This window comes from Boleophthalmus pectinirostris, unplaced genomic scaffold (genome assembly GCF_026225935.1).
Source record: "Boleophthalmus pectinirostris isolate CB_2022bp ecotype Guang Dong unplaced genomic scaffold, ASM2622593v1 HiC_scaffold_10, whole genome shotgun sequence".
NCBI classification, from domain to species: domain Eukaryota; kingdom Metazoa; phylum Chordata; class Actinopteri; order Gobiiformes; family Gobiidae; genus Boleophthalmus; species Boleophthalmus pectinirostris.
Genome location: NW_026570971.1, coordinates 15653149 through 15665543, shown reverse-complemented (window position 1 = coordinate 15665543; position 12395 = coordinate 15653149). Strand labels below are relative to the sequence as shown.

The window sequence follows — 12395 nt, the reverse complement described above, 5'->3', positions numbered from 1 at the left end:
TTTGTAACAGGGTACGCATTTTTTCTGTCCTGCAGTGTCACGCCTTTGTAGCAAATTCCCAAAAATATTTTCAAAAACAAATCAGCTCAAGAAGCCTTTTCACAAACATCACATCATTTTTGGTGCAACTATTAATTTTAGACATTTTAATATCCCCTGCAGAGTGACTTTTCCTTTCACCCCGCTGAACATTCACTACAAATTTGGCCTGACATAAAAATCTGAATAAACAACATAACACGTCAATAGTGCTAGTTCAATAATTATGTAATTGTCCATTCTTAAAAAATATCTTTTTAACAATTAGAACTGTTGGAGAATTGTAGATTTGTAGAATTGCCTTCTCAAGTAATACAGCTGTCACACCACAGGACTTCAAATAAGTACATGTTCAAAGTTTTTCAGAAAGGTTGGAGTTTACAAAAATAAGAACATCATTATTATTATTAATTTTGAGCTTAACTTCAACCCTTAACTCCAGAGCTCTTACTGGTGCATACATGTTTTTGTGTAACTGTCTTTTTAAATATGTGATTTTTCATGTCACATATTTAAAAAGACAGATTTAAAGTATCAATAAAGGTGTAATAATAAATAATGTATACATGCTTCTTTTTTTGCTAACGCCTTTATTAACCATCTTTGACACAACAGGCTTGTTCTAGATTTTTCTGTGTTACAGTCACACTGCAGGACATTTTAGTGTTAAGTGTGAAAATACTAAGAAATGAAACACAAATTCACTCTAAAACTATGTGTAATTTATGGAATACATATTTGTGCACAGTTGAGTTGAATAATATTATTTAGAAATTCATTTAGAGTGATAATGCTGAAAATGGGTGTCACGTACCCAAGAATAGATTAAAGGAACCCATAAAGGAATAAATTCATCTTAAAATTAATCTAAGTGACTGACAGTGATGGACATCTAAGTCTGCAAGTGTAAATACTAAGGTGAAGCTAATGAAGTCTGTGAGATGTTTGTGAGATTTCACCTATTTCAGAGCCAAGTTATCCGTAGAGAGTCTGCTTGCAGTACATTTTCAGTAGTTAACACAAAATTGTAATACTTTTAAAATATCCCACTAAAATTGTAAAAAAGATGACACCATTCTGAGGCTGATATTAGTGTCAGGGTTTTGCACAACTAGGCAATTTGGCAGACCATGTGTGGTGTTTCTGGAGCTTGTTTAAACTCAGAATTACTGTAGCATTTAGAGGCCAGATAAATCCCCTCGCTACTTCTGCTTGGGGGCTTGAATGCTATGAGCAGAGTGTCATACGTCAGCAGTTAGCTCTAAGGGGAAGTAGAAGTGCCCTGCCAGCAACGAGCTATTCCCCTGTATACTGTAAATACAGAATCTGTTTGGATGCCAGCGGGCCTCTTAAGGTCTGTGCCAGGAATCCTCTGAGTCAAAATAACAAATCAAACCAGACCAGCCTTCCCCTTACTAAAATATTGGTTTCCATGCCAGCTGCCAGATATCTTTGTGTACAGTGGAGGCTGTTGTTTATCCTTAGCCTCTTTCATTATCATACATGTATTCTAAGAAGCTGTCAGACAAGGAGAGAACATACTGTAGCCCATGTAGTGCTCATTACATAACGTTCTGCATGCCTGTAGGTGACACGTATAAGAGGATAGTTCTGCTTGTCAGGATTCAGCCAGCAGGGAATATTCATCATTTCATGTTTTGGTCATAAATAATGACAAGAGAGAGATGAAGCATTTATCAGGTAAGTTTTCTACTCAGAAAATTAGAGGATTAAAATGCAGATCAGCCAGAGCTCTTAATGCATAATTTTATTGTAATTATCTAAGTATATGCTGTTGAAAACTATAATTTGGAGGATAACAGATGGACATCAATATGATGTGACTCAAAAAACACTACTGTTTGTAACCTAAAAGCTTGTTAATTGGTGCTCATCTGCATTTTACTACAAGGAATACATTGATATTACAGGAAACCATAATATAGCTGTATCTCACTTAGAATAGGAACAATTACATTTATGTTAAATATCACCATAGCATCACCACAGCATGTTGTTGCACCACTGTTGTACGCTTTATTGACATAGGACATGTCATGAATGTGTTAATTAGTCTTTGTCACATTTTGGCTTTTGTTTTCAGTATCAGTGGTGATTAGGGCAGTTTATAGGTCTATAGATATCATTATAAACAGACAGTAGGCGATCCACAGAAGCCAAACTGCTCACTAGAAACTTATCTCAAGGCTACATTCCCACTGGCCTAAAAGCTAGTCCAGATTCTTTTGTCCGCTTCATGTACTGTAGGGCTTTTTATCACATCTAGTCTTGAGAGGTGAAGAAGTGATGCCTGTGTCGTGTCTTCCATGAAATGGGGAAGTGAAGCAAAACAATCCAATAAGTGCACGCCAACCCACTGCCTCCAGAACTTCAGCCCAACATAACTGTCCACACGTGATGTCCTAGACACTGTTCTACGCACAGTGCGCACTACTCGCATTTTGCACGCATGGTGGTCACAATGTGGCAGGTAGATGAATGGTACTGGTAGATGAGAGGTGTGTGGGAATGACAAGAGATAACTTGAAGTGTTATTGTTCTAATAACTGTAATAAATAGGAAAACAGATGCCATATTACTGCTTCTATGTAAAGCTGGAGAAAAATTAATAGTTTGCCTTAATCCTATATGTGAAATCATTACTTTTCAGAGCTGAAGTGACCTTCAGGACATGGACCAGTAATAACTACCCTAAACATCTAGTGTCATGAAAGAGTGATGACACTCAAAATAGAGTAAACAGCGCTTCAAAGAGTTCTGTGTGACTCAGTACTAGCCAGTAGCTGGAAGTTTCTAAATCAATACAGATTATGAGCTCTGTGTTTTAATAGTCCAATAAATTCAGAGCGAAGTTGAAGTGTGATGTGTGATAAAATTATTAAGAAACAAACTATGCAAGCTTTTGATTTGAACTGGGGTGTTATTAACTCTGGGTTGTTATTGTGCTGTAGAATGTACCATTTTTTGCCTACCCTTTTGATACGCATTTATAGACTTTGCTCATTGTCTTATTTGCCCAAAAACATGGCATAGCTCTGTCTGTCACCACTACCAAATATGACCAGATATTAATCTCTCTTTGTCTCCACTCCTCTTTCCTCCTTTTTTGCAAATTAATAATTGAATCTCATTTTAAGCATTCCATCTATGAGAAAGTATCTGCTCTTTGGAGACATCATCCATCATCCTATTCATTTATTCATGGCGGGCCTGTTTTTACCATCTCTTGATATTTTTATCCTTGTGTGGTCGACTTAGAAGGAAGAACTGTTATACTACAAACAGCCAGTCTGAATGTGTAGGGGCATTACCATTTAGTGCTAATGTCTCATGGGAGGGATCTCTAGGCTAGGCTGTGGATATGACACTCGCGCAAACACTGTACATGCTCTAAGCTCTTTAAGTGGATGTAAATAAGAGCAGGTGACAGGCAAGAAGGATGACAATGCCATTCAGAGTTTAGGGTTTAAGTTGATTTATAAGATGCAGCTTTGGAAATGGGAGATTATAGACAAGAAATCTGTGTGTGTAAAAGATTAGTGTAGGCGACTTCCCACATTGTTGTACCGACAAACAATATGATTGACGTATGTTTAGACGACGAGACTAAAAGCTCCAGTTTTATTTTGTCGCACGGGCCAAAGCATCCCTAAGCCAACACAAAGCTTTTCTTGTGTCAATTCTGTATAAAGATATTGGTCATCTCAAAATACTGAACTCCAAATTCTGAGTTAAGCGTGCAATAATTGCGATTAGATCTGTGATTTATATTTTAACAATACAATTTAGAGCATGTTTGTACAGATCTAAAACTACAGGGTTAGCAGTATTTATGCAGAATAAGACTGGATATTTTGTTGTTTACGATTTGCTAATTGCATCTATTCAAATTGCCATTAATCTTGCATTCCTACAAAGGATTATTATTATATTATTAAATTGTTGTTATGCAGTAAAATCCAAGAAATAGAAAACATGTCAGTTTAAGCTGTCTGACGGCTGACTTCCCTTGCGTCTGCCTCCCATTGGCGCCTATGGGCCTCTATGTCCTGCACTTAAGATAGCACTGCGGATGTCACCTCATGTCGTCCGAGTGCTTTATCATATATGAATGTTTTAACACAGTCACCACTTGCACCATGGGAGCCTTTATCAGGAAGACGCTGGTATGGGCCGGACTATCAGGGTCACGCTGAGGCCCCATGTTCCCGTATGCTAAGTGCCAGTGTGGGCTGGTTTCTAGTTGGGTCAATAAGATAAAACAACACTAGCTCTCTTATATAAGCCACTCTCACCCGTCTGTGTGGAGCGCGACTCTCTTACAGTTAAGCAGGAGGACAAACATATGAAAATCCTGGAAGTCCACAAAATACCCAGTCATAATTGGATAATAATTCAGTGTTTTGGCAGCCGGAGCACTCTGTTGACGGGATTATTGGGCCCATAGAGGATCTGAGAGAGCGAAATAAAGGGCTTTTCTCCTGTGAGGGAAGTCTACACACTGCCAGTGTCTCTGACCATACCACTCACATACTGTGTGCAGCTCATTTAATAATGCAGGCCAGTGCTAAGCTGAATATGCATAGGTTTAGAGCTATAGAAAGCTGGTGGAGGGCTGTGTGCTGACACCATCGTGCCCCAGTTCCAAACACCCCTGAAGCCCCCCGAGCTGCCTGTTTATCTGCAAAGCCGCGCTGCTTTAAATACCTCCTACTGTACTCTGACTAACCCCAGCCTCTGCACCACACTCACATCATTAGCTCTTTACATCCAGATGATATAAAACTGTGGGCACACACTTACCGCCACTGACTTGGGGAGGATTTCCACTACGGATCCTGTTTCCATTAAGTGTCTTCAGATTGAAGCGTAACAGCATTATATAGGAAACTTTTGGCTTGTTATAGAGTAGTGATCTGATAAAGAAATGTCATGGTAGCAAAAATGCTAATGCATTATTGGAACAGCGTATTACAAAAACATGGCAGGAAACAACAGAACTTTAGATTTCAGAATTAACTTGCAGCACATATGGGTACATATTCTTTTTATTATTGTGTCTAAAACAAAATTATTCATAACAACTGCATTCTAAAACAGCTAAATCCCTTTTCATTACATTTCTGCCATGTCAGTTTTTATTTTTCTAAATGAAGTTATAATTTAAAAATATCTGTTTTAACCACTGGTGACTTTAAATTAGAGTACGCTTATATCCAAGAACTGCAAGCACACAGCACAAGTGACACTATATGAAGCTCAGAATACCATGTGAAACACTACTTTAAAACATTGGAGCCTGGGTTAGATAACCGCATATCTGCACGGCACATACTGTTAATCATACACAAGCACCTCAATATTCTCTAGACAATAGTAGAAGACCCTTGTGTAAACTCTGTCTATCAGCATGACCATAGTACTATATCATTAATGCACAAGCCATTAGCTGCCAGATACATCTAAAGTATTAGTATTACATTTGTTCTAATTGACACTTGCTTTATGAGCGCCATAGCACCATTAAGCCGCAGCGATGGATTAACTTTGCCAACTGCAGTAGTTTTCAAGGATGCAACAGCGCTAACATCCAAGGCTGATGAGCAGAGGTCATTAAAGTGGATCACCAAATCATTTCTGTTTGCGGTGAATGAGTGCTAAGTCTGCTATTACTCAATACTCTTATGAAAATGGAATTGCTTATTGAACAGTTGACATTCAGGAACAGATGGTTGGTTTATTTATCTCCAAAAATATCAACCTAAACGAACATTAAGACTGTACACATATGAAAATTTGGATTGGAATTTATGCAAAGAGGTAAAGTGTTCTTCTTGATGACTAAATATATCCTGTAGATGATTATAATAATATTAGACACTGTGTTAGAGCAGCAGTCCCTTCATCTGTCATCCACACTTCTGCTAAATTAACGAATAAACATTCAAATTTGTAGTACAAGTTAAATATAAAATATATCCTTTTTAGTAGCAGTTTTTACGAAAATATTTCTTTTGTATGTTGGCTCCTTGACAATATTTTGATCGGTCAACAGAATAATGCAATAGACTGACAGTAGACACCCAAGCCGCGAGTGTACAATCAGGCACCAAACCCAGCACATTCTAGGCTTAGCACCTTCTGCCTGCAGTAGTAGTTTGATGGACATCCTATTTGCTGGCTGTCCGCCCCATCACCACATGTACAAGTGCTCAAGATCGCCTCAGCAGCCCCCTAATCAAGAGCTTGCCGCTCCTTAAAGGCCTTAGAGAGCAGGGGAGGAGGCCTTCAGTCAAGACACAAGAGGATCACCAAATAGCTTTGCAAGGCCACTTTGGTTAGAATGCTAGATTAGATTAAAGTCCTAGTAAAATGCTTTGTATTTTGTGGTTCAAATGTTAGCTTTTATATTAGATACCCTGACACCTATGCTTACTTGGCTCAAATATAAACTAACATGGCCCTATTTTGTCATATCTTGTTTTCATTGTGATATATTGTGCAGCCCTAGTGGCTATTGACAGTGCTTTACCTTTATAGGCGTTCATCTGCTTCTCCTCCTTATTTGATTGCAGTCTATTCAGTGGAGTTGTTCCCTTTGCCATTTTGAAGAATCGGTCTCTGTGGAGGATAAACATTGATTTGTATCTGAACGGCTAACTACACCTCAAGCTCCGTTCCCTTTTTCTTTATATTATACACAATTGTCAAAAAATCCAGATGCCCAACTTTCATTACAAAGCACAGAGTAAAATTGTTTGCCTCTCCCATTCTCACTGTCAAATGTAACTGCTGCTAATCAAAGATCATTCATCTCAGTTTTGTGCTGGTTCTAGTGCACTTTATCATGTTTACAATGCAGCAGCAAGTTTTCCAATTACACCCTGAATAGGCCTAACTCATTGCCATCTCTAAATGCTTCATTAGGTTCTTCTCTATTTCCCAGAAAAGGAAAATAACAACGGTTCTGGTCCCATATTTTCAAACATAATGGCTGTTAATTACCTCCAACAAAGACTGAGAATATAGCATGCAGCCCGGCGAGCAACCTCACAACAAACGCACTGTAATTGCGGCACCATCTGCCCAAACTCCCATGTGTCGTGTTTACTGAATATCTCAAAGGTTGATACATAGAAATGAGTTACCCAAAAATAGCAGTGAGGCGAGGCAGGCGAGGACAGAGGTATCATGTAAGCCCAGGTAATGGTCAATCAGGAATGGACGCTGCAGCGCTGTGACTAGCTCTAATAGTCTCTGAAGGGATGACTCACCGGGCTCCAATGTTAATCACTGTGATTCGACTAAACACGGCTATGAAGCATTTGGCACCTTTTTAACAGTCCTTAACCTCTGCTGTCACTGCACCCCTCCGATTAATGTTCCTCTAAAAATAATCGACTGGACTGTCCTTAATGGGTGAGTTTAGTTGAAGCACTCAAAACTATGCTTTTCACATCAAGTTAGATTTCATAACATATATCTGCAGGGAGTGAGACAGCACTGGGACAGTTAGTTAGAATCCCCTTGCTTGGCATGTCCAGAATGATATTTCTGTATTTTTATAGAGGTATCAGTCTGGTTACCACTCCCTATGTTGTCTCTCGAAACAGATTCAGACAGTACCATGCAATCTAATGTATTTATTTCAGTGACGCATGTGAAACGAAGGAGTTCACAGGTTGTCTATCATTTTTAACAAAATTAAACTTCTCTCACCTCAAATTAACCCCGTTTACTACTTCGTGCAGCGATTCTGCAGAATGTGATGTTTTTCAGTTCACTGTGTTTTTTTTTTATTTGTTTTGATATGAACAGATTACGCATGTCCCTGATTGGCTAATCCACCTGTCAATCACGGCCATCTGAACTCAGGTAGATATAACCAGTGACCAGCCTCACATCTTAATAGAGTATTGGAGGAGTGTGTATTCTGGATTCTGGACCTTGCATACCGTTTCACCTAAGTTTCTCATCTTTTGAAAGTCAAGTCTGCATAAATAAAAAGCTTTACCATATAGCTAACAATCGATGAAAGATGATAATGATATTACTGAAATTACAGTTTTGGAGATACGCAAAATTAGAATGTAGCACATTGTCTAGAGATTTTAAAAAAATGTTATGTTAAAAGAGCTGTAATGTAATTGTTCAAATAAGGTTATAAAAGATATTCTACACTACAAGTGGAAATTAGCACTTTCTGGTATAACCTGGTACAATACATCTTTCCTTTTGGCCAGTTTATTTGTACACTGTCTCTGTACAGATAAAAAAAATTTATAAAAAATACCACACCAAACCATAAAGGTTTAATTGAACTTAAATTCACTTTTTTAATTGAACTTCAACTGACATTTACAGGCACGTTTTAACTAATTTCTGATAAAAAATAAAAAAAAGTAACTAACTACTAAACTGGTAAATAAATACAAGTGCCAAGTGACTAAAGAAAATTAGTACAGAGAGTGTGAAAAAGAGATATTTGTGTTACATAAATATGGATACTGCAAAGTACCCTTCAATTTGAACACTAACAGTAATTGGTCTTGGTGAGATGAGGAAGGGAGTGTCTGGGCTTTTAATGGTTCGAATGGCTGGAGAATGGGCCTCGTGCATGGCGGTGGGGACAGTTGTGCAATGGAGTGGTCCTCTGGTAACATGAGAAGCACTAGAGACAATCAACCATGCACATCATACAGGGTACAGCAAACCTTGTGCGTATTCAGACATGTGCACTACTTTTCCATTGTGGACACTCAGTTTGAATAAAAAGAAAAGTTAGTGAATGATGCAGCTGCCATTTTTCTCTTGTGTTCAGGCTTTTTTTCTGAATAATTTTGATGCAATTTAGCATCTTTCACACAGACCCCATGCAGTTAACCAGGTGCACAGACAAGCGGAACATGATTGATAAAAGTCTGCTGAGGTCAGAATAGTGGAAGTTTAAATTGGTCAAAATAATAATCACAGTATGGGAAAAAAACTATCTTTCTTTCTTTCTTACTGTGACAGGTCCACATAGGCTTCCATAGTTTTATAATGGATACTAAGTCCACCTGCAAACTTTGTAACAAATGTATTTCTCCTTCTCCTAAGTCATAATATTACTGTGTTACATGATACTTCCTGGTTTTGAACATAAATCCTTAGGCGTTTACTTTGAACAGTTCAAAGTTGTACAGGAAATCAAAAGAGTTGAGCCTTAAAGTAGGTTTTGGCGCAAATCGCCTTCACAAACCCTTTGTAAACTACCGACAGCTGTCACACGGAGATAGCACCAAGCCAGACAGAAACATGGGGAAGAACTCTCCACTTCAATCTCAGAATATCAGAGCACAAAGCAGCACTAGCTCCCTTTTCTTACACGAGCCACTTCAATAACTCAGAGCCGTGTGATGGTTATGGCTGCAAAAGTGGACTTTGTAGGCATAATCTATGTCTTATTTTCAAGCCTAGTGTAACGGATGAGAGATTTATGAGCGCTGATGGTGGTTAGTTGACATTATAGAAAATCAATCAGGTGTGCGAATAATGCTTGATGCCATAAACCAAATAGTGCAGTGTGGATGTTTTTTTTATATTTATCATTGATTTCTGACTCAACTGTATTGGCAATAAACACATTCTTGCATTGAACACATTTTTGCCTCTGACGCAATTTTTGGAGCTCCCCGAGTCGCTTCCCACTTCCATTTTATTAAAATGTGACTAGAGGTTGACATCTCTGGTGCAAGTTTCTGTCAGATGGTGGATGAGGGAGACTAATCTTCAGAAAAACTCAGAGAGGACACAACATTAGGAAGGGAGGGACTGTGCTGCTGCTCGTGGCACTGCCAGACAATAAATGCCACCTCATGTCTGTCAGTGTGTCAGTAATAACAAAGTCATCTTGCCCTAATTTGACTTTTACCATTACCATTATCATTAGCTATAATGCCAAATCAAATGCAGTTTATCTGAAGGAACATTAAAAAGATAAGCTGAGATTTAAGCAGTAAATGATAGAACCCATCCCTTTAGAATCATACTACTGTACTACCATTTTATATCTCTATTTAATTTATGTCCATGATATGCATCATATTGATACAGATCAGAATTCTGTTAACAATGATTTATAGTTTTTCTCCTTTCACACCTGACTGTTCTCTTAGCCCCACTGATGTCAAAGTAACCCTCCGTGGCCTTACAAGGCTGTCAGCAGTCTCACACCAAAGGTAATAAGAACAGCAGGTCCACAGTCACAACTGAGTGTGGCTGACATCCCAACTGCACAGAGGCAAAATCAGTGGGAGGGTCTTAATGGGACACAGCAGAGCTATAAAAATCCTCTCTTATGCTAGTAGCCATGACAGAAAATCCATGCACCTCAAAAGGTCAAGGGGCTCTCGTAGCAACTGATTGCATGTGAGCAAGAAAGCACATAAGGAGCAAAGTGTATAGTACACGTCAAGGTGTAAAATGAGTGAATTTTACCTATTATCCTATTGGTTTATCCTATTGGAGACAATGTCCACATGTGCAGTGAAGTCACAGATGAAGAAAGCAAATGTTATTAATTAAAGCTGCGCAAAGCTGATTAAGACCTGATGCATCGTGTGGCTGCAAAGTGCCGCTCACACTCCATGCATTATCTGTTCAACAGTTGTAATGACAGGATAAAAACCATCTGTGTAATGGAGGACAAGGCAGATGGGTCTTCTTGAGTTTTACCACTGAATACATCTTGTCATCTCACGCCAGTAGACTCTTATTGATTATTGTGCATCAAAGCCTCACGAAGAGGAAAATGGTGTTTGGAGACTGACAGGAGACATGACTTGCAGTGCTGCTTGTGCAAACACTGAAAAAACGGGTGTTTTTCTCACAGTCATGAAGAGACTTGTGGGCTCGGAGAGGCCAAGCCAAACCTGGGCACTTCCCCATCTGTGAACCTAATTACCACAAACTGGAGGACGGGGGCTTGCGGCACGAGTGGTTTTGTCAGAGGGACGGTGCCAACATCAAAGACAGACAGATGGTCCAGAGGTTTTCACCACCTCAAACCAATCTCCTACAGATATCATTATAGGATTAGCGGCTGAACTGGGCCAGATATGAAGCCAAAATGAAGACATATTGATCCAGACACTGCAAAGATACAGCGCAGTTTCAGTGTGATATAGCTTTCATTTGAGACTGGGCAATATAAGGTTTTATCATCATTATGGTGAGGTCAGTTATGAGAGTGTACACCCACAATATTAGGACTGCAGCACAGTGTCACTGAAATATATATATATATATATATATATATATATATATATATATATATATATATATATATATATATATATATATATATATATATATATATATATATATAGTGTCTTGGGAGCATGATATAATTTATTTCCCAAAGTGAGATGGAGTAGATTCAAAGCTATAGAAGAAGTTGTTTCCCTTTTTCCCTTTTATTGATTTGGCATTGGTCAATCACAGCAGTGTAAGTGGTAGATAGCTTCCATTATATTTATTCATTGCACAAAATATTGAATACCAGGCCTTCGGACAGGAGGGTAACGGGTGCTTGTTTACCCAGGACCCAGTGCCAGGAGGGACCCTCATAAAGAATGCAATCATGTGCTACTAGTATACTAGTATAATATAGAGAGAATATGAAGTGCAGGTTCCAGAGTCTACAGGTTCTGTAGTGCTAAAATACTCTCTAAACTTCAAGGGACTTAATTTAATCAATAAAATATGGAATAAATAATATAATAAAACAGTAAAAAGTGAGCTTGGCAGACCAATAAAACTAAAGCGAACTTGGTCTCTTTCCATATCCATTTGTTGCTGTCTTCCTCTCACTGTGTGTTTTTCTCATTATTCCACATCCGAATAGCCTTTCCTTGCTATACTCTAATTACACTGTAGTGGCTGTAAGGATCTTGAACCTTATTACAATGAGTCCCACAGGCAGCCCTGTGCAGCTGATCAAAGTGGCCTCGGCTGCTTTCAAATTGCTTTTTCATCTCAGTTTTTTAACTTAATTCTCTTCATGGTAAATCTAGCGAAAAGGCGACATGCCCATAATGGAAGTCTACCACAGTGCAGTCAATGACCTTTGCTTGTGTTGTGGCTCATTTCAGACATACTGTAATAAAGCAGGAACCATTATGAGCTTGCAACAGAGTCCTGGTGAATCCACCAGACATCATCTTTTTGAAAGCAACCAATCTGCAATATCTGTGCTTGAGCACTTTGTTTCAGAGTGGACTATCTACTTATTGGAGCAGTCTCCTGTTTTTGCAGCACTCGAGCCCCTAGCAACTGGAGAAGTATCTAACAAC

At 38.7% G+C, this 12395-nt stretch overlaps 1 protein-coding gene across 1 annotated transcript in view; it reads left to right on the top strand.

Moving 5' to 3' along the window:
• LOC110155560 (regulator of G-protein signaling 6-like) overlaps positions 1–12395 on the top strand; it is a 31077-nt gene that overhangs the window by 1001 nt on the left and 17681 nt on the right. The window lies entirely within an intron of this gene.